Source organism: Syngnathoides biaculeatus, chromosome 18 (assembly GCF_019802595.1).
Source record: "Syngnathoides biaculeatus isolate LvHL_M chromosome 18, ASM1980259v1, whole genome shotgun sequence".
NCBI classification, from domain to species: domain Eukaryota; kingdom Metazoa; phylum Chordata; class Actinopteri; order Syngnathiformes; family Syngnathidae; genus Syngnathoides; species Syngnathoides biaculeatus.
The window spans coordinates 3159027-3182917 of NC_084657.1; the positions used below are offsets into that span (position 1 = coordinate 3159027).

Sequence of the window (23891 nt, forward strand, 5' to 3'; positions counted from 1 at the left end):
GAGATTTACCCAGGAGATGCAGCAGATTTTCCACGACTCCAGAATAAGTGCCTCAATTCTGGCAACCCATGAGAAAATGTGGATGAAATTGGGCACAGCTTTTGTGCAAATTTCCTGAACATGGATGTTCAAAGATCCTATACAGAGACAAAACCCCAAATATTCTGTACAGGCCAAGAAAACTGTGCTCTGTGATTCTCGCAGCTTTTTGATTGAGCACTCCTCCGTGCATCTCCAATCACACCTCAGATGCTTTTTGGAAACCCACGCAAAAAGCAATGCGGTAGCTCTGACACCTCATCCATACTTAATAATTCGCCACACTGTTTTCCTGCCAATTCTTCTCTGTGCCAGTATGAAACCCTTGCGCACACGCACTCCTCCTTGCTCAGACAGCCTTCCGAACAAATGATGCTGTCAGTTAACAAGATGGAAATACATTCTGTTAATTTTGTCTCCCTCCCCTCCTCAGCGAGAAGTTAGAATCTGTGGATACGAAGACTGGATCACAGCTTTCCTGGGGGAAGCCTGACACAAGACAGCCTGCCGCTGACATGATGAGCCTCGAGACTGCTTGCAAATTCTTGTGATGTCACTTCCCACTCTCGACAGCTCTGACACCCCGGCACAGGGTTCTGGGTGGATGAGGAATAGAAGGAGCTGCTGGAGTGTCAGTGGAGGTGGTGAGATGCGGAGGGCAGATGGAGCCTTGATGAGAAGAAACATTGGTGCGTTGTCTGCACAGCTCTTCTGTTTTCTTTAATGTTCCCACTTTTATCAGCAGTCTGAGCTGTCAGCGGTAATCACGCTTGTAGCAAAGAGCTGAAGAGACGATAAGCCCTGCCTGTCAGCGCCGCATCCACAGAGGCAGACATATGCTGCTGCCTTTTTCCTTGTCTTTCTTTATGCATGATGGCAGTCTCCCCAGAGAAAGGCGAGGAAAATGCACAGAATGAGGTGGATCATCCTCACAGGGAAGATGGAGGGAATGCTAATTCATCTCATGCATCCTTAAACTAGATTGTGTCGTGTCATACTATAGCCATCCAAACATTCATTGTAGGTTAATTAATGCAGCGTAGGCTGTCATATGCTGCTGTTTTTAATGTCACTGTGATAAATTAGCAGCATGAAGACTGCACGCTTGGCGGACATTTGACACATTCATCCATTATCTGAGCCGCTTATCCTCACAAGGGTCGCTGGAGTGCTGGAGCCTATCCCAACTATCTTTGGGCAGGAGGCGGGGTCGATCCTCCACTGGTTGCCAAACAATGGACCTTTCCGACCTGTCACTCACTCGTACAATAGTAGCCAATTAGATAGCCGCATTGTCTTAACCCGTGGCTTGATACGGCCCTCTCGCCACATTGTCCCACAAGCAATGCTGGTCGTCAGTAGCGTGCGCTTAGAAAAGTTAATGTTACGGAGAAAATGGTCCTCAGATGCGCTTGGGGAACGTGCAATTCTGATGAAAGATATCCTGCTAGGTTACAAGGGGCCCGGTTGATTCATTTTCCAAAGCCTAAGGCACAGTTGACGAAGTCTCTACGATGGATTAAGGCTCGCCGAAGACCGCACGGACAACTAAGTGTGGATAATACCAAGAAACACTAGTCTACATGTTCAAAGGTAAGTGAGGGAGAAGTAAATTCTGAGTTTGATTTCATTATTATCAGTGCTTTATACATTGCAGGGGAAAAACTTTCACTTTGTTAGCATATCACTGACCTGCTGAATGAAGTGTGTAATGTTTTATGCCGAAGAGTCGGAGTAGTGATACGTAAATGTGTGGTGTCATGCAGGAGAAATGTCTATTTGCCCATTTGTATCACAACGGACATTTAAGACAGAGCACTGGGTTCCATTACGAGCCAAATCAAATGAATACACCCACTCACTTATAAAGACTACAATGATAATACTCGTGATCTTTCCAAGTCAAAAGTACTCATCCTGCTTTACATACGCAGTACGATCCCACTATTTTATCCTGTTGGATTTCGATAGGAAGTTTGTGAGGCATCAAACTTTTTTGCATCGATCGCCAACATTTGGCTGTAACCCTGACATTGCGTCCTGCTCCGTCCAAAATCTTAATTCCGTGTACACATCCTTCCATGAAATAGTTGAGACCTCTCTGTAGAACTCTCTTGGACAAGTCTGACGCATTTGGCAAAAAACATACAGCAATATTATCTGGAATACGCGATAGAGGATCGACTTCAAACATGTTGTGTTCAATCATCATTTAGTAAGCTTGTGGGACATGGCTAAGTGGGTGGAGCTCAAGATCACCATCGGAAAGGTCCATTGCAGGGCTCATACAAACAAACAACCATCTGCATGCACAATCCCACCTAAGGGCAATTTAGAGTCTGCATTTAATGCATTTTTTAGGATGTGGGAGGTATCCGGAGTGCCCGGAGAAACCGGAGTACATGCAAACTCAAACTTCAGAACTGTGAGGTAGACAATTGTCCACCCCACTGCCTGCAAGATCCATGCAAAAGGTAATTTCCTAACAGGGATTGTTTCAGTCTGAATATACCGTGTTAAAAAATACATATACTGCATAATATATATAGTATATTGAATTCTTGCTGAGATTATTTTTAATCTCTTAAATTTTAATTCAGATGTTTTTTTTTTTTAGCATGAAGAAAGACTTTCGCTAAAGAGGCAATATGCTTGAACACAGTTTGTGCATTTCTGAGTACATTCAATAAAAATACACGAATACACAAAACAAAAATCAAAGGAAGGGTAAAAGAAAAATGTGTATAGTGTGCAGTGTTTTAGGGAACATTAATTTGTGCTTTAAATTAGCACAATTATGGAAACAGGATTCATTAACTGCTGGAAAAATGTATATTTTTGGATATTATTATTTAACAATTACTGTAACTGCCGAACAAATATTCCACGGTGCATAAGACCTATTTTACCTAAAGTCAGCTCTGATTGGCCCACCGGTGCAATTTGATGGATCTTTTTTTCCTTCCTTCCACTGTAACTATTTTACACAACACTTTAGGTACTACAGAATTCCAGTCATAACTAATTGAACATGAATTTCCCTGCTATGGATCTTCAGCCATGAAACATTTCACTGACAAAGAGATGCTCACACGACTAGATGCTGGATATGAATCCGACCAATAAGGCAGCCTCTCATCATTTTTTTACTCATTTTGTATTCAACAGCAGTTGTTAAATAATACATCTATATTGTGCATTTCTATTACCGCAGTAGAATCCTTCTTAGATTGTTTAACATCTCAGGAAACCGTTTTTTCAAGTAGTGAATGCTGCCGAGTTGGTACGCCCAACTGTTTCGACAAAGATTACAGAGCCACTATAACAACCAGCCCGAAGACACAGTTGGAACAACTTAGTTGATGAATGCAGTGATAACTGTAATCAGATATTTGCCAGCGGTGAGAAGTAACGTGCAACGTTTCTCTATTACATTAACTTAAGTAACTTTCTATATACAGTAAATGTTACTTGTTAGATCACTTTTATTGCAACCTACTTTTTACTTTTACTTGAATACCCATATCCTTTGTTACAAAGACACAGCTTTTACTCAGTACAGGTATTATTGAACTACATTGCACTCGTTACTTTTACTTATATCACCAAATTATTCCTTGCGTGATCTATTTGTTTCAGTTTACCAGAGAAACTTGTGCCTCGGGCGCTGTCACGTGACTTTTTTTCCCCTCCACGCATCAAACCTCGAGAGACGTTTGACTCCATTTCACCGATGAAATTGAGGCAGACTTTCACAAGACTCCAAATAAAGTCTCCATGGCTCCAAAGAAAAGCAAAATCTTCAAACTGAGTAATTTATATGACCCATGGCAGAAAGCCTGAAGAAAACAATGACCTGCGAGGAAGAATAACCCTGCCCTCACAATCAATGTACGTTTACCTTGAAGACAAGGAAAAACAACTGCTATGTCAGGCACTATTATCTTTTTCTGCCTAAAAATGTCCACATTTCACGCTAGAAGAACACTTTGGTTTTGCAAAAACATTGCGGTTTATTATTTAATCTCTGCCTGGTGAGCTTATTGTACTGTTTCCCAAGTGGAAACAAAATCCATCCATCCATTTTCTTCACCACTTATCCTCATGAGGGTCGCGGGGAGTGCTGGAGCCTATCTCAGATGTCAACAGGCAGGAGGCGGGGAACACCCTGAACTGGTTGCCAGCCAATCGCAGGGCAGATCCAGACAAACAGCCGCACTCACAATCACACCGAGGGGCAATTTAGAGTGTCCAATTAATTTTGCATGTCTTTGGGATGTGGGAGCAAACCGGAGTGCCCGGAGGAAACCCATGCAGGCACGGGGATCGAACCTGGGTCCTCAGAACTGTGAGGCCAACATTTAACCAGCTGATCCACTGTGCCGGTGGAAACAAAATAACCTGAAAAATCCGGCAAATGGTGCACTTGGGCGAAATGTGAATGGCGACTTTAACTGGTCAATCCCAAATCACTAATATAAGGGGAGCCTGGGAGCTAACCTCAATCGATGCTTATAAAATCAGAATGCTCCCAAGATCGTAAATTTTGAAATGCAATCACATTTGTGTAAATTAAAAATATAAAAAACCCTTCAAGGTTGTAAAAAAAAAAAAAAAATAATAATAATTCTTTCTCCCAGAAAGTTTTGTGAAGTAACAAACTTCCTACTTTAAAGGACGTTCAAAGCAGTCAGACTCTGGCATCATTCCTAAACTTTCAGTGTTATTTTTGACATTTATATTATTTTTACATTTGTGTTTCAAATAAGAATATTGAAATGGAATGGTATTGTGAATGGTCTTCACACTTTGGCTTGGTCTTGTGTTGTTTGACTAGTTTAGAGTTGACAATGATACTTACATATATTTACAAGTGAACAACAATATAAAAATGTTTCTTAAAACATCACCTTTATAAGTCATAAAGACTTTAAAACCGTTTAACCTTGAACATAATCCAATTTAGATGATTCCAATTATGGTAAAAGTACTGGTAGTGTATTGATAGATCCTGCAGCTTTTCATGCAGACAAGCAAGTTTGATTACTGGTCAGTAAATCCACTACTTGGCTACAAGTCCCATTTTTCATGCCTTTACCAAGCCACTTACCCCAGCAAGGGTCACAGAATTGTTAGAGCCTATCCTGCTAAATTTGGGGGAAAGGCAGACTACACCATAAAATGGTCACCAGTCAGTCGCAGGGCAAAATAGAGACAGCGACAGTCAGTAGGTACTGAACCCACATTGCCAGCACCAACGTCAGGCAAGTGTACCAATTACCAAGCAGTGTTTGTAAGTCCAACGTCTGGGAATAAAAAGGCGGCTTGGGTCAGTTGGAACATCTGACGTCATACTGCCAAACAAATCCTGAGAGTGACTCAAGCGACCCAAGATGGCATGAACTGAAACCAGATTTCAATCAGAATGTTGTTGAAGGTTTAATTGTTCTTCAACATCGTTGATTTGATCTCTCTAGCAGTGAAAACATATAATTCTTGTTGAACAGCGTAGTGATAGCCAAACTTGCATTCCCTGCAGCAACTTCATGCAAGAAAAAAAAAAAAAACAATTGTCACATCACTCACATGAAAAATGAAGCATCATGCCAAAGCTTCCACATTTTTTTATAGCATAATCACTGCACAGATGAATAGTAATTATGCACATGTAAAACATGGCATCCTGTGGTCGCGTCACATACATGCCAGGTGGCTTCTCATAAATAAATAATGCAACTAAGGCAGCAGAATGTCATCAGGTATTTGGTTACCAATTGTCTTTGGCTTGTGAGCATGTGCATTGTTTACCATTAACGGAAGTAATTGAATAATAATGCCCTGGCCCCACCTGTTCTGGGTACAGATCTGATATGCTGTTGTTTGGAATCGATGATCACCGCTTGCCCATTTTCATCCTAATCTTCTCCCTGCCTAATTCTAACTCTGAATCTGAGAAGCCCACTCATCACAGTAGCTATTAAAATAATGTGGGCTAACCTGTGCAGGGGTTAACCAGTTAATGTCGCCACTGCTGCCACATGTGTACATGAATAATGCAGATCAGTTCCCTAAACAAGCACACAAATGAATCTATAAATCACCCAGGTCAGAGCAATCTAATTAGACCGCAAGACACACACACACACACACACAGATAAACACACAAACATGCAATCTGGTTTACGTGTGTCGTGGTGACTGTACGCTAAGGGCTATTCAGCACTCCTGTGGCCAGGGGCTGTAATGACATCAGGGCCTAATGAAACCATTAGTGACTAGTTTATCACAAATAAATAGCTGTGGTAATTTTGTGAGGGTAATTTTTCTTTATTTCTATTTTAATCAATTACTTTTTATTTGTCCTCATCTTTAATTTTATACCTCCCATTTCCTATATGCGGAATGTCACATGACCAAACTCAGAAAACAGGTTAGCTGGCTTTCTGTGGTGTGTATCCTGCAATAATTAGGAAAACAATGGGTTGATGCCATGATGAATTGAACCCAGACGTGGTAAAAAAAAATAATGATAAAAGTTTTTTATGGCTGGTGTCTTTGGACAAGATGAACTAGAGATTTAATTTAATTTAATTAATTCATCGATTTTCAAAACCCCATATGGGTATAGTCTTCAATTGACCTACTATACAGGTTTTTGGGATATGCAAGGAAACCAGAGTACAGTAGTACCTGTACTTATGAAATTAATTTGTTCCGGAAGTCGTTTTCATAAGTTGAAGTACATTTTACATGTAAATAGCATAATTTGTTCCACAGAAACCAAGATACATGAAGTGCATCATGTGTAAAGATTAACATCCCTCCTTGCCAATCGGATGCCAGGAAGATGCTATGGCGATAGCCAATAGGAGAGCAGCTCTATCATGCCAGATACAGGATGTTTACCTTTGGTGGAATTTGGGGAATCCACCGCTTAGTTTTTCCTTTCTTATCCTGAATTTCCTTCGTAACTAGAGACAATATTTTGCTGAGGAGGGTTTTCGTAACCTGATTTTTTTGTTATTAGAGACGTTTCGTAAGTAGAAGTACCACTGTACCCTGAAAAAAGACAGGTATAGGGAAAAAATATGCAAACTCCACAGAGGCAAATCCAGATTTGAGCCAGGGTCCTTAGAACTGTGAGGCAGATGTTCTAACCAGTCGTCGACTGTGCAGCTAACTCCTCATTTATTCACATAAATATGATGCATTAGTTGGAGACTAAGTTGTCCATAGGTGTGAATGTGAGTGCGAAGGGTTGTTTGTTTCTATGTTCCCTGCGATTGGCTGGCAACTGGTTCAGGGTGTACCCTGCCTCCTGCCCAAAGGCAGCTGGGATAGGCTCCAGCACTCACACAATCCTTGCGTGGATAAGTGGCACAGATGATTGATGGATGGAAATGTCATACTGTATGTAAATCGCACAAAGCCCAAATATTTGATATAGTCATCTTTGGTAGTTCTGTGGTGACATCTCGTGTTAAAAAAAAAAAAAAACAACTGTAGATATTTAAAGTTACTATGGGTGCTTTGTCACTGTCCCCTTTGCCATTCACCTAATCCAGGAGGAAGTGCTAAGACTGTTTTGCCGAATGTGAACGTATACAGACAATTCACTAAACTCGCATTAAATACATCCTTAATTAACATTGTTTTACACGATTGAGATTGCTTTTTCCTTTCCCTGGCCTTAATGCAGTTGTAAATTACATTTCCTCAATCGTGGATCTTAAATGCTTCTGATTAGGCCAGTTACCACCATCTCACTGTCGCGCTTTGTTGGTGCAAAAGGGGTCATGAAGCAATTTATGCTTTTTCACTACCGATGAGTCTTGGTGATGCCGCAGTTTTTTTCCTCTTTTGTATTTGTGCTGATAGTAATGGCTTGCCAGCTGTCTTCGCTCCATCGAGTCAATCGTTCATTTTCGCCCCAACCTCTACATCAGCTTTTAATGATCCTGCGACAGCAATAGCTCCACAACCATTGAATCCATTGCCCAATGTCACAGCGACAATAGAGGTTTCAACCGAGGCTTCAGGATTCCATTCCGGCAGCAGTTGTTCTGCACACACTTACTCCATCATCCAATGGCGCCAAGAAATGGTTCCAATTTCGGTTACAGCATTCAATGACCTCATGGTGGTAGTAGCTCCACAGACATCGACACCATCATCCAATGTCTCATCAAAATGTCTCGAGCAAAGACGCTAACATGTCCATGTACTGACCAAAGACAAATGAATGGCATACTAGCACGGGTGAGTCGATACAAGTCAATGGCAGATCTGTCTCGTCTGTATCTGAGAGACTTGTTTTGCATCCCAAGAGTTAAACCATTCTTGGTTGGGCAGGGGTCCCGTTACGTAAGAGGATAAATACTTGACTACTACTACATCCCCTCAGATTACTGCTGTCCTAAAAATATGTTGAGCATGACTAATGAAACATGGTCAAATGAGAGGGGAAACATCTTCTAAGACAACCTGGACATTCTAGTTGCGATCAATTTAATACCCAGAGAACCTTATGTAAATTCTGCATGACAAAGAGCTAGCAAGCAATATGACAGTGTTTGTTCTTCCCTGTAGTCCACATGAATGTCGTACCAGGACGGCACCGACTGCCAGAGACAAATTCCCCGTGTGTTGTTACATACTTGGCCATTAAAGTTGATTCTGATCCTGATTCTGATGACTGATGCTGGAGACACAATACAAACACTGAGATAGAAACATCACGAATTAAAAATGATGAGAGGTGGGAGAAAATAAGAACTTTATCTTTCTGATTAAGCTTAAATGAATGATCGGAAAAAAGAGTTTTGTAATGCACTACTACAAATACGGCTCCACAGTGCCTCTGTATGAAAAAACAGTGACGGGAGATTGGTAATGATTTTGTGTGAGCTCCATTGTGGAGTGTGAAACAGGTACCAAATAACATAACCATACATTAACATCTCATGGGTTTCTAATGTATGCACCATTGCTCACAAGCATTCTAAGAAACATTCCTAGCGACAAACACAATGTCATCACTATTACCACCTCAGTATTTTAGTTCATGAATATGTGACCAAAGACTCCATGAGAACATAAAGGTCATTGAAAATTGAACCACTAACTAGTTCAAGTTAGGATGGATTGCATTTGTATGTAATCCAGTAAATCAACTCTGTTTTATTTGTCATAGCTAGTGTTTGCACCTCTGCTATGAGCTCAGAGTGTCATTTCCCTTTCGCCCAATTACAAATGAGTCCATTAGTGTGTCTGCAGTGAGCCCCGTGCTTCTCCCAGTAATGGCTTGTGAGATTTCCATCATAATCATAATGACTCCCACAGTAGCCATGAGTGCAGATGGAAGGTTGCTCATAGGTAATGAGCTATCTCACTACCCAAAGGGCACTTATTTGAGTTGTTATTTTGAACTGCATACCTACAAGTTTGGTAGCTTATGCGCATTTTTGTTGGACAGTCGTGACCACAAAAGTTCAAATAATTTTTCCCACAAAAGAATCTATGAATATGTATCTCGATGTGTTTTTTTTGTCTGTTTAGAGTTTTAGATGGTGATGTATATTTTAAATTGTGATGAATGTAATTTTAAAAGAGGTCTAATTTGAAAAATGAATACGGGCAGGAATTTTCTGAGCTGTGCATCTAATGTTTTCCTCTCAGCTCGTAAGGAGGAATACGCAAAGGTCACATTCTCATCAAAACATTCCATTCGTTTTGCATTGCTTAACCTCCAGGTGATCTGGATCCTATGCCATCCGAGTTTAGACGAGAGTCTGTGTATACTATACCATTGACTGGTTGCCATTCAACTACAGTCTACGTTTAGACAAACAAGCTTTCACAATCAAATTCACAGTTTAGAGGCAATTTGGTCTATAATTAACCTAACATGCTGGTTTTGGAATGTGTGACAAAACCAGATAAAACCTAATGCCAGCAGGGGAAGAATATGCAAACCCAATCCCGGTACCCTTCGACTGTGAGACTTACATGGTAACCACGATTCCAGATATACTGAACACTACAATGGCTATGTTGACCTGTGGACATGAATCCAAGAATATGTTTCAATGACATTACGACTATCATCAGCTAATGCCATAATGGTCAATATTGTAATTCTAAGGCTTGATTAACGTATAACAAAGTAGCATGACTAAGTTCTTATTTTCAAAGTTTGTTTGCTTTTTTTTTTTTAGTCACTGTGCTCTCAATTGTGTGTTTAATGGGACACTTTGGATGTCTAATCAAAATATCAGTTAAAAGCATGACATGATAAGATGTGATTTAATTGGCAGTTCACTTCTCAGTGGTGACAGTCCAGGGATCGAACGACAAACTGTCATGGATTCAGAGTTGTAGATATGGAAAAATAGAGTATATTATGGTACAGGGGTTTGTAATTAGGAGAATCGTGCCTGCCAGTCATGTGGCTACACTGGTTCCACTACTTTAGGCTGGTCACTTGTCACTCTGGTATTAACTGCTATTTTGTGCAGCGGTAATACAAATTCTACCACGTATTCAAAAGATAAGAATTGTTTTAAATCTGACATGTTGCATTAGTGTTGAAGGTTAAGCAAGCTGCCTACTTCTTGATCGTGTTTTTCTTTCGTGATTAACGAGTGCAAACGTTGCTACAACTCAGTTACACTTCACAATTTGAAGGGGAGCCTGTGAGTCAACCTCAATTGTTCTTTTAAAATTTCACATTTTCTCATCTTAAAAAGATTCAAAGCATAAACACTTAACTTCACATTTGATTATAAGGTCAAACTTGTCAAATGTAATTGGACAGAAAATACGTGATCTCAATTTCTGGTGTAATTGTGGTCTGTACAAAAAACAGAGCAAGGATGGATGTGAACATGACTTTCTAATTATTATAGAAATGTTGTATGGGTTGCATACAGTAGTTGTTAATCATGTAAGTCAAGTGTGACACTTGACAGCGGTCAGCAAACGTCATCTCCACATTCGCTTGCATGCTGACGTTTTGCCCGCCATCCTTCCCTTGGTTGTGTTGCTTTGCCAAGCAGAAATATCATGGCCACCAGCGCCATGGTGACTCATCTGTAGTTGCCATTCGAAACACATTCCATTCCTCTTTCTGTCTTTGCTGTGTGGCAGCCAGCACATCTGCATACACTGCCAATTATTCTCTCAATGCCAGAGTCACGGTACTCGTGAGCTAGCTGCCTGTAAGCCACAGGGCAAGAAAAAAAGGAATGGGTGGCATTGGATGATAATAACATCAGATCTGTCTATTTAATTGACCTCAGAGGTATTAAGACATTGTCTATACATGTTTTTTGATAGACTTTGGATCTAAATTGCATCCATGCTTTTGAGAGAAAAAGTGAGATGATAACTATAAAACTCCAAAAAGAACTTACTGTGACAAAAGGAGGGGTCTGGCTGCTCAATATGAACAATACAAATCCATTAATATAAGTCACAGGGCATTATTAATTCCACCAATACATTTAAAGTGCCCTTATGTGACAGTATCCCTCTTCAAACACATTTCTGTTCTCTTTCCAACATATTCTAGGTTGGGCAGTTTTTTAAAATTGTATTTAGTTTTATTATACAGTGAGTAATGTCATACAGTATTAAAAACTTATTTCATGATGTTGATAGTGTGTGCTTATAAATATATTTTTTCAACAATTTATTGGAGCATTTATTTTAAAATGAGAACTTTGGAATCCAACGAGCACCACAAAATTAATTTTGTTCAACTTCTGAGGTTCAACAGTAAGTAGGTAAAGAATCATTCAAGGTTGTCATAGGGATGATTTGTACAGAAGATCTAAACTGTGGAATTGAGAAGACTAAATATATAATGTTTATCCATCCATTTTCTGACCCAGTTATCCTCACTAGGGTCGCGGGACTGCTGGAGCCAATCCCAGCTGTCATCGGGCAGGATTCAGGGTACCCCCTGGACTGGTCAGGCCACAGAGACAAACAGCCACATTCACAACAACACCGAGGGGCAATTGAGAGTCTCCAATGAATGTATGTTTTTGGGGAAGTGGGAGGAATCCGGAGTGCGTGGAGATAACCCACGCAGCCACAGGGAGAACATGGCAACTGCACATAGGTGGTGGTGGGATTTGAACTCCAGTTCTCAGAACTGTGAGGCTAACGCTCTTAAGCTGCACCACCATGCCACCTATAAAGCTTCTTCTTTGAAGATCGTATATACATCCGTCAGAGACAGGTTAGCGCAGCTTGGATATGCCCATAGTAATTATACCATGAATAGTCCTTCTGGAGACACTTGGACGCCCTCCAGTTACACTATTCACAAATAATATTCAAATATAAAAATGGGTTTCATTACACTTTCTGTATACCTCACAAACACCTTTAAATATTCTCATCATGAGTCATTGATGTATTTCCACGATGAAAATGGGCACTTAAAAGCCTTTCATTGGTGCCCGTTCTGCACAGCAGCATCATAAAGTCAGACAATGGCTGGTCTTAATAAGAAACAGAATGGATCCCTTGAGTGTAAAGGACCCTTCAAGCTAGGGAATTTCATTTAATTTCCCCGGGGTCGTCTATGTCTTGTACACATAATTAGAGCCCAATGTGCAATGCACCTTGTGTTTTGTCAATAATTCCCCAAGGAGCAATCAGGACAGGGGTAAGACATGCCTCTGTGACCTGGGCTACTTGCAACAAGCTCAGCCACCTAATTACACTGCTTCTAACAAGCAGTGTGCCGGTGGCACTTGCAAGGGGAACAATGTTTCATGGGCTGGGGGACAGTGGTCTACAGACCCTCCTCAGAGGCCCCTGATGTCATTAGAATTGTTTGTGGTTGCCGCCATGCATGCTGGAGTATCGTTGTCTTTCTGACAGCCCTGCTCTGCATTTTCCTCATTTAGGGCAGTTAACTTGGTGAAAGATGGTGGCCATATTCCTCATCACCAGTTATTTGCCTTTGAGACACATTCAGTATATTATTGTGGTTAACGCAAACATAAATCTGACAACTATAACTAGAAATATTGATTACCCATTGCGACCACTTCATGTTTTTTGTTGTTGTTGTTTGGATGAATCACCACTAGATGTTAACATGGAACAATTCACTGTTTCTCCTTACTTTAAGAATATGATTATTATTGTGGTTGTGGTTTTCTGTGGTGTATAATGGCATGTAGAGTTCTGTGGATCCCAAAGAAAATGAGCTAGCATGAAGGATGCCTGTGCGCCCATAAAAAAAAAAACAAATTAAATTAATCCATGTTGGGAGGTCTTTTAAACATAGTAAACATCCATACTTTAATCTCAAATATTACATTTTGGCTGTAAAAACCACAACATTTTGAATCTTGGAAAACAAGATTGGCTGCACTTCATCATCAAGCTGCCAATTCTTTGTGACTGTAACATCATGGCTTCCAGGTCAAATGCATAAATGCATGAGACCACAACATGAAGCTCAGGTTATGGTGATTGCACTTGCACAAACGGTTCCCGTGAAGTTAGAGAACAGAATTGTTCATCATAGCTTCCCTGATGGTTTACTTTCCTGACTTCCATGAAGGCAACGTGGGTTCAATCCCCAATTAATGATCATGTAAAAGTGAATGTAAATAATTGTCTCTATATGTGCCCTGCAACTGACCGCTATCCACTCCAGGATGGAGTCTGCCTTTCGGTCACAGTCAGGGGGGATAGGCTCCAGGTACCTGTTATCCTGGAGACGATCAGGTCTGGATGGACGGTCTTGCAATGATGAAGAGTCAAGAATCAGGGGAACTTCAAGGGGTTAGCCCTGTTTGATTAATTCAGTAAAGGACCTCTAGATTCCAAGTGGTCTATATTACACTAACATCCTGTATTTTCTGTTCAAGCAAACAAAACTAGCATTAATTTCCAATAATACCAGTCTGTTGTGGAACAATCCATATAGGACTAATTGTCCCGGGAATAAGCCTTTTGCATCGCGCTAACACATCTTTGTGTAAGATCAGTGACGGAGCTTGAGAGTAAATTTGCAGGGGTGGACTAAGGAATGTACTTCACGCCATTATACAGTGACAGAATTTCCTTAAATTTTATGTCGCCACTGACAGAATCCTGCTCCATCCAAAACCCTGCTTCTCAGAAAAGAAAAACAAAAACACCATTTTGCTCGAGTTTGAAAAGCCCACTTTGTACATGTTGGAATAATACCCTAAATCATCTAGTTAGACACTCATAACATAACAGCACCTCAAAATTATGTTCAATGGATAATATAATATGCTTAAAAAAAATCACAAATGTGTTATGATGTCATAGATTCAAATGGTAAAACCACAATACCAAGCACCAGCTGTGACATCAAAGTGTGTTTGCATGTTCACCTGGGTTTTTTGCACCTATACCAGTTTCCTCGCACGTAAAAAAAAACATGTGTGGAAGGTTTATTAAAGACTGTAAATTACCCGTAAGTAAGAATGTGAATGCAAATGGTTGTTTGTGTATATGTACCCTGCGAATTTCTGGCAACCATTTGAGGGTGTACCCACCCTCTTGCCCAAAGATAAAGTCATTCTGTATGGGTCATCTGAGATTTCTTGGAAGACCGGGATGACAGAATGCAGGGAGCCAGTCAATCGGGCAGCAAGTAGCCTTCAGAAATCATTGTCTTGACAAAGAAACATTAAGGAGCAGAGGTCTGTGAGAGTTGATGGCCCAGTTGCCAGGAGGAACTGATGTGCAGGTCAGCCAGGCCTTGACTGACATCCACCGGACACACAGAAAAGCTTTAACCTTGGTATCTCTGAGAACTCTGGGAGGAATGACGACTGAGTGCAATGATTGAAAATATATAGGCGCTGCAAAGGGTGCACTGAATAAACACAACCTTTTCCTTTTTTCTTTTTCGAATGGAGGCCTGTTCCCAGAGAGACAGGTTTGAACCTAGTGTCTCACGCCACACATGATTGAACACTAGTAACTGGCAAAGCTGCCTCAAACATAACGATGGGCACAGCTACCTGAAAAGCTGCGGCAGTTCTTGCTGCCACAAACCAGGGGACGGCTTCATGAGCTCACTCACCAACTAAGTTGTCTTTGGGTTTGTTATGGACCGTGACAAATGGTGCCTAAAGGAGGAAGTTCATTAATGTCGAGGTCAATTCTAAATGATACTTAGCTGATGGAAAGTTATGCCCAGACGCTCACACACAGACCAACTGGTTATGTTCCTGATGTCACTCACAATGTTACGCCCCTCAAAGGCCCACATACAACATTACTGCTATTGTGACTTCATACTTGTCTCAATGTACAACAGTAGGTTCTGTATATGTATTGGCTTCACTTGTGTTTTCATAGATCATATCATTTTTGTAAACAAATGATCTTCAACTATTTTAACCTTTGCCTGAAAACACAAGCCATAATGAAAACTAAATTGTAGCAAGTTTGGGTTCAAGTCATTTTTAGTTATTGCGGCATACAGAGAAGCCCATGAACTGGTTCTCTGGGTTTAGTCACTTCATATTTTGAAAGTACAGAATTACATTTTGGAAAACAATTACTTCTTCACACTCTTATACATTTTTTTTGTATGAATTATACATGAACATCCAAACTCCACACAGGCAGGGGAGGGATTTGAACACTAGTTCTCAGTACTGTGAGGCTGACACTCGAACCAGCTTCACCGCCATGCCACTAAGAATTATACAATACAGTGCTGTTTTTCTTTATTAAAAACACAAAAAAATATGCGGTCTGGGGCTGGAACAGATTAATGGCATTTCAATTAAGTTTAATGCAGAATATTGATTTGATACACAAGCACATTGAGGTACAGGCTCGACCACAGCACAAATTAAACTCATAAGTCAAGGTACTAATCTAATACTGTAAATGTTTCTGCACACTATTGACAGTCTGTGACAGGATTTATCACGTGCATGACTTCCCTTTCACTTTCAAATACCATATCTAATATAGCTTTAATTCCATGTTAAAGCTATGCTGCATGGGGGCAGTCACATGAAAAGGGTTTGATAAATGGAGATATTTTGCCCAGGACATTTTTCTTTTCCAGGTCAGAAAAGATGGATATTGCATTTCTTTTCACCAGAGTGAGCATCTCAGTCAAACAGCATATTTATGTTTTTTTTGTTGCTGATTGAATTATTTTCTTTCCCCGTGTTCTCAGTTTGTACCGGGGAATTGGAATAATGCTTTAGGAGCTGCTAAAATTCCCTTTCCTCCATTCAATTTCAAGGACTTAGTAACCTTGCTTTTGTCAAACGTGTACATTATCAACTTTGATCGTTGGGTGAGGTTGAGTACTTCAGTGGCAGGTGTAAAAGAATCAAGTTTGTAAAATATCATATCTCAATGTAACATTTAATGGCAAGATGGCTATATATCATTGAATAATTTAAAAATAAAGCTACATTACCAGATATTATCCCGAATTAATCTGTACTGGCAATTTTAATTTACACTCAGGAGTATTTAAGATTCTTTTCAGAAGAAAAAGCATTCCATAAAGTATAATCAATCCATCTATTTTCTGAGCCGCTTATCCTCACAAGAGTCACAGGGGTGCTGTCATCGGGCAGGAGCCAGAGTAAACCCTGAACTGCTCACCAACTAATCGCAGGCCACACAGTAACAACCAACCAGTTGACTTCACAATCCCACTTTAGGACAATTTAGAGTCCCCAAGTAATCCATGTTTTTGGGAAGTGGGAGGAAACCGGAGTGCCCAGAGAAGGCCCACGCAGGCACGAGGAGACCATGCAAACTTCACACAGCCAGGGTCGGGATTTGAACCCTGGTCCTCAAAACTGTGAGGCCAACACGCTAACCAGTTGTTCTACCGCGCTGCCTAAAAAATAATCCTGACATCAAATTTTCCACCCAATACTTTCACTCTGGAACTTCCGACATGTGATTGTCATTTTATATATATATATATATATATATATATATATATATATATATATATATATATATATATATATTGCTATTTTTTCTCAAGATGGAACACAGATTTAAATTCAGTTGTATAAAGGCATCTGACTTTAACAATTAGAATGAAACAGTATCTTTTATTTTTGACTTCTTGTGGGGTGTGTGCATTGTTTCAGGTGTGGCTCGAAATGCCAGATTAACATTCATGATTTGGGAGAATATTTAAGAAATAGAGTGGTTTGCTGTCAAATGCAAACTGGGGCCAGATGTTCTTACACGTGTGCCATATTAAGAGTCAAAATTTAACAGCAATGAATTAATTGGAATCGCTTTGTGTTTCAACTAATTCTTAAGAAGAGAAATTGCATTGTGACAATGGTAGATAATTCATTGACAAAGACAAAAATTAGGCATTATGAAGTCATCCTTTGATTAGCAGTTTAAAGAAAATATTTAAAATTATTGTAGTCAGTTTGAATTTCAGGCTGGCAGACCAGGACATGTATTAATCTGTCAAGCACTTATTTTTATTTTTTTTAATTTATGGCTGGATCCACAATAGTCTTTGGCACACTCAATGGTTTTTGTGAACAACATCTTAAATAATACCAAGAGCAACAATAAACAACTGGGAACTGGACCCATGCTGCAAGCATCAAAATCAGGCAAGTGTACTACTGCAACACCAGCAACTACCAAGAAATTAGAATGAATCCGAAGCTGTTCAAGTTTTGGTTGAGGTCAACTGGTCATGTATCAGTGCATGGAAGGCCAGCAAATCTGTAATACATCAGTTTGTTGAGCATCTAAAGATTTAACATCAGATGTTTCCACATAATTGGCTTTAATTAATTTCTTTCTGATCCCACTACAGAATAGGAACAGTGAAAGCAGAGGGAAAATATTAACAATGACCATAAGGGAAGTTATCATGATTTAGGAGAGTAATATACACATCTCACGTCCTGGCTAAACTAACGATGAGTGAACGGAAATAATAAAACAATGGACGAATGTGCAATAAAGTGAACAGTGCAGCTGTGTTTTGGGAAGTAACAAGGTCCAAGAGCTGCAAATTTAATTGTGAGCGGGCTACATAATTTGCTAACTTTGTTATTATTTGTACGCTATGGGCCTGATTTGGGTGCTGACAGCCGTTTTTCAGGTATGCTGACCCATTGTTTTTTTTAGACGCAATATTATACAGGATGAGCACACAGCACGAGTTCAATTAAAGTTTTTTTACACAGTTTCTGCCTTCACCAAAAAATATCAACGCAATGGATTTGCTTGCCATAAAACAGCATGTATCTTCTGCTAAATCTTCTAATTCTACACTTCAAACTTTATTTTGCAATTGTGATGCTCTCCCAAATGTAGCATGCTAAAAAAACATAGGTACCTAAAGCGCGAAAGACTTTCAGTCCTTTTTGGTTCATTGTTGCTTGTTGATTGCTGTCTGCCGTCATGTCGTAACTTTTTAGTCCTGTTAGGTTTTGATAACGGTTAGTTCTCTGTACCCTGGTGTGACTATGTGTTTAGGTTTTGGACTTTATTAGTTTGGCTTTATGGCTTCCATTTTATTAGTGATCTGAGGTTGAGGGCAGAATAGTCTCTTCCCTGACCTCTCGTCTCCAGTGGTCTCCTCCTTTATGGTGGCATTACTGTGCTGCAAGGTGGAGACACAAAACTATGGTGGCTGGTTGACAGAGGGGAACCGGCGGCAACATGGAGGAGACAGGGATGTGTGCATTAGCATGTGCCTCTGGAGAATGTTCCTGCCTGCTGTCCAGGTCATCCATCAGACATTGTCTATCCATCCAACAACTTCTTTCCCCCACCCTGGGGCTCATGAGTGTGGCTCTCGGCCAACCGTACAATCTCCACATTAATTTCTCATCTTGGGTACCCTAATGAGCTCCGCCTGCTTGTCCACCTCAGAGACTCTTCTGATGAGCAGACAGTGGAGTAGGGGTGGGGAGGGGCAACCATTTGTCCATGGCCAGAGATGGCCTTTACACTGCTGACCTTGTTGTCAAGGAAAGGAAGATCAAATGGCAGATTAAGGAGAAGAAATGCTATCAGCATCACAGCCACTGTTATGTGTAAAGGTGAGAGGGGTCCATCTATTTGTCTTATCTCTTGACCATCCAAATGAACTCTACAAATGTATGTGGGTGCAAATTCCTCAAGAGACCATGAAGTCTTTATTTGTAAGATCATAAAACTATTTCTTCATTTGCTCAATTTGTGCTCGATCTGGCCATTTAGGATCACCACATCCAGAGAACACTTTCAACGCCTTGTAACTATCAACGAGTGCAATTGAAGGTCATTTCAGAATTAAATAATGTCCCAAGTAATAATTTTTTAAAATATGCATATTTAAACTAAAACAAAGTGACAAATACAAAAGAATGAATTAATTTATAAGGTCCTGCTTGGTAGCAAAATTATACATGTATGTGGGATTTATTGAGTGGCATCCTGTTTTTTTTTTTATTTTTTTTTTAAGGAAAACAGGACATTAACAATTTACTCTTTATGATTAATTTAATATCTTCAGCAACCATGAGGTTTACATTTCTTTGAAAAATAAGGACATTCCTCAGTGACCCCAAACTCTTGAATAATGAATTAAATCCTTTTTAACAACAACCCACATGACTTATAAAACATACTGTACATACTGTACAAATCTTACAGTGGCCAATATACCTTAGCGACAGGGAAGCTCTGCGGTCTCAGCATGCTTTAAGGTACTCTTTGTAAACAGTTGCGCTAACTTACCACTGGTAAGACAAGCTAAACATTGCTCTTTACTTAGATTGGTTCCTGCCCATATTTTGTATGTGTGTGCCTTAGGTATTTGTCGGGCAAAGTAGATATGTGCACATTATACAGTATTTCATAAAACACTGATTGTGGGTTGTGTGGTAAATATTGGCCTTCCTGTCCGATTCACTGTATTACTAATTGTAGAATGACCGATTTGTAAGTGGGAAAATTTGTTATTTTGTCATGCAACCAAGGTTAAACTTTTTGACCATAATTCAAAACGGTATCTTTGGCACAAACACCACCAAAACAACACCATACTGACAGAGAAACAGGCTGGTGTTAGCATTTTGCTTTGTTTATTCAGCTGGACCTGGGAACCTGACAAGGTGGAAGGAATTATGAACGGTTTGAAAATAGCAGTCTGTATGGGCACAAAACCTTTCTGCAAGAAAGAAAAGGTGCCAGGAAAATCCTACTAGAACATCTGTGATTTATTTGTGATCAATCAGACGTAGCTTACATGGTGTCAGGTGTGTGCTTGCTCCCATTCATGACGACTTTCCATGCGATTGCTTAATTCCAAACACAGTCATATCCCAGGCACAAGGGGGTGTGAACACTCGCACAACCTCAATAGTTTATCTGTACTTCCCCTTCTGGAAAACAAATCAGTTTACAGGTTGTCAGCCACCTTAATAGCAGAGTTAAAAACAACAACTTTATCTTGGGGAGGCACGGTCCAAAACGATTAGCACATCCAGCTCACAGTTCAGAAGTCATGGATTCAAATCTGGCCTGCCTTCTCTGCATGGGGTTTCTCCAGGTAGATATAGATGTTGAGTTAGATACTGTATGCATGGTAGGTTAATTGAAGCATCTAAATTACTTGATAATATGTATGAATATGAGTGTAATTGGTTGTTGGTGTATGTGTGCCCTGCGATTGGCACGCCACCAGGTCCGGGTGTACCTTGCCTCTCGGCCAAAGTCTGTTGGGGTAGATGACCCTCGTAAGGGTGCATCTCAGCAATATGGAGGACGGATGGATGGATTATTTATCTTGATATCGGTTTGTCATTTCACACATACTGTAGCTGGCATTTGAACATAGGAGTGTACATTTGTTTATCTCCACTGTCGCTGGTATATGCTGGTTTACTTGTACAGGTTAGAACCACACACAAATGATACTCCTGTGTTTCTTGATCACAGCACTTCTATAGCGCCTCCTCTGAGGCATTTAAAATAATCCAGCAACATAAGATTGACTTCCAATCTGCATTCTAAACATTGACAACCGAGGAGGGTGGCAAATGGGGGCGATGCGATACAGCTCATGTTTTTTTCCTTCACCCTCATCCAGCATGGTTACTCATTTCCTGTGGCTCTGTTTGTATGTGATGGCGGTGAACTGACGTCCTGTGTGAATGTGGCTCACAGGGACCAGGGATTTGCCAGTTATTGGATGGAGGGGAGCCGTGTAGGTCTGTGACACCCGCTAACCTTGGACAGGGCTACTGGGACTCGAGGGAGGAGGGGTGGAGGGTGGGGGATATCCATCACTGTGGCGGCCCTGAGCTCCAGACCGGGGGTAAAACCACAGAAGTTGCAGGGGGAGGGGAAAAAGCTAGTAAAAATTTAATGCACTCTGCAGAGCGGTCATGTCATACTTGGTTATGGAAAATAATCCCAGATGCCTGCAGTGCTAAAATGGAGCTATAATGTGCTCGCCTCCTAACCCGCCCTGACAGCCGTGATGTACGACTACCATTACCGGAAAATATCACTTCAACTAACCCGTGATCCGGCTCCGCTAAGGGTCATATTATCCATGAGGAACAAATTACACTCCCCCAAAGTAAATACAAATTTCCTGCACTGACTGAGTACAAAGCACAGGGGGAAGAGGAGGAAGGGGGCCAGGTGGGAACGTTACCTATGACAACGCTCTGCAGAGTGACAAGGATGATAAAGTACATGACAAATCACTGGCTGACAGGGTACTCTAGTGCAATCAGCCTCAGCCTCAACCTAGTGAGCACCCACTCAAGCCTGTAAACACTACTCTCCTCCTTTGGAGGGGGCAAAACACATAATCTTTTAACGCTGACAAGTTGCTCTTTCCTTTTTATTACTCTTCTTTCCCACTGCGATGCAGGGAGGGCGGGTTTGGGCGGTAGGGGGTTGGATTGTAAACTGGTTTTATGTACAGTGCTGCCAAGTCATTGAGAAACACAACTCTTCTGTGAGAATTGCCAGGGGGAAAACACGGCAAAACAATAAAGGAAGATAAATAGCAAATTTTATTTTATTTCAAAGACAAACGAGTTCTTCCGGCTGCTTCAAAGCACCCACTTAGATCCCTCGCCCCAAATGATAACACACATTACGGTCAGTGCAGCTTGCCCATCATTAATGAAGCAAAAACACTTCACACCATAGCATTTAGAGTTTGTGGATGTGGATGCCTCAAGTAAACGATGCTTGTAAAAAATGTTAAAAAGTTCAAACGTTATGAAAACCTTTCAGGCCCGAGTGCTGGAAATATAGAAATAGTTAACTTTGAAAAGCATTTGAGGACCACTTGAGCATCAGTGAGTCTAGAGTGACTGCCTACGGTAAGTTCTCCTGACAATACGAAAAAAGTCAAGGTCACGACACACACAAAAGCATCGGAACGAGGACGAAGCTGTTCGGGCCATACCTGTACAGGTATAATCCCAATTAAAATGAACATCTGATTTACCCCGGGCACTACAGTAAAGCTAAATACAGAGTTTTAAAAATATTAATGGAATTTTAAAATGTACATGTACGTACTCCACTTAACATGCAACTAAAGGCCTGCCTGCCCTTTTGTCATGTGCAAAGACTCTGATCACGTCCTTACATTCACACACACTCACAAAAGCAGATGCACACACACTCACACACGCACACACGAGGAAAACTGCACCCACACACAAATTCTGAGATCGAAATAGCGTCTTATCAGAGCCTGGCAGCTCCAGTCGACACGGTAGAGACCCTCTACACATGCAGAACATGATTTCTCTTGGGGACACTTTTTCCATTTCCTGGTTTTGAAGGGAAACTAAATAAACTTTGTTTGCCATCTTTGGAATACGTTTGACCCATTAAAATGATTCTGCTTCGTTTCAACATCCTCCTCGACGGCGGTGTTGTAAAGTAGACCGCATCATCCATGGAATGCAAATCACAATAAGAGTAGTGGGGCAGAGTGTTAAAGGGCCTGGCAGGAGCAGATAGTGACAGAGGTGATAAGGCGGTAGTGGTGGTGGTGGGGGGATAAAGTCGTTGTGTGGGAGCTCCAATTACTTCCTAACAACAGGGGACAACACATACGTCTACCTCTGTCACTTGGGTCCCCCATTTACTAATTCACTCCTTTGTTTCTTTAACAGACAATTAATCAATGACAGCAAGGTGTAGTCCACGCTCTTCGTCAAAGTCGGAACGTGCGCCCGAGTAAATTAATGCAGTCAGTTGAGGGGTTATAGGACAACATGGGCTCTTCTGATTCTAGAAATGAAAAGGAAACAACAAAGACGGGACCAGTTTACGTCGACAACGCAGAGTAACAACTCATTTTGCTGCACTGTCCATGCAAGACAGGCATAAAGCGTTAGCAATCCATTGGAGTGAATTGATTTTGTTAGTTCCGAGTTGTGGGCTCATACGGCTTCAAAAATGGAATACTTGGACCACTGAGGCAGCACCAAATACTGCAAACAAGATTTTAAACAAGTAACCCCGTTTGTGACCAACACTGAACAATATATGGCAGACATCAAACATTTGGTTGACACTTTTAAATACATGAAGACAGAAATAAAACATTTTATCGAATTACAACATTCAGGGTCAATAATTGTGAAAAGAAATGCTATAAAACTCCCAAAGCTGTTGTAGGTGAATCTATTACAACCATTTTCAGTTAGATATGATTCAAAATGTTGCCTTATGGTAATTCTCAAAAATACCATTGAACTTAAGATTAGTGACTGAAAAGCTCATCACTCCCAATGTCAATATTTTATTTCTTAATGGCAGATACAGCTCATTAATCTAAATTA

At 40.6% G+C, this 23891-nt stretch overlaps 1 protein-coding gene across 15 annotated transcripts in view; it reads right to left on the reverse strand.

Moving 5' to 3' along the window:
- Positions 1–23891, reverse strand: part of auts2a (activator of transcription and developmental regulator AUTS2 a) — a 345092-nt gene that overhangs the window by 93474 nt on the left and 227727 nt on the right. The window lies entirely within an intron of this gene.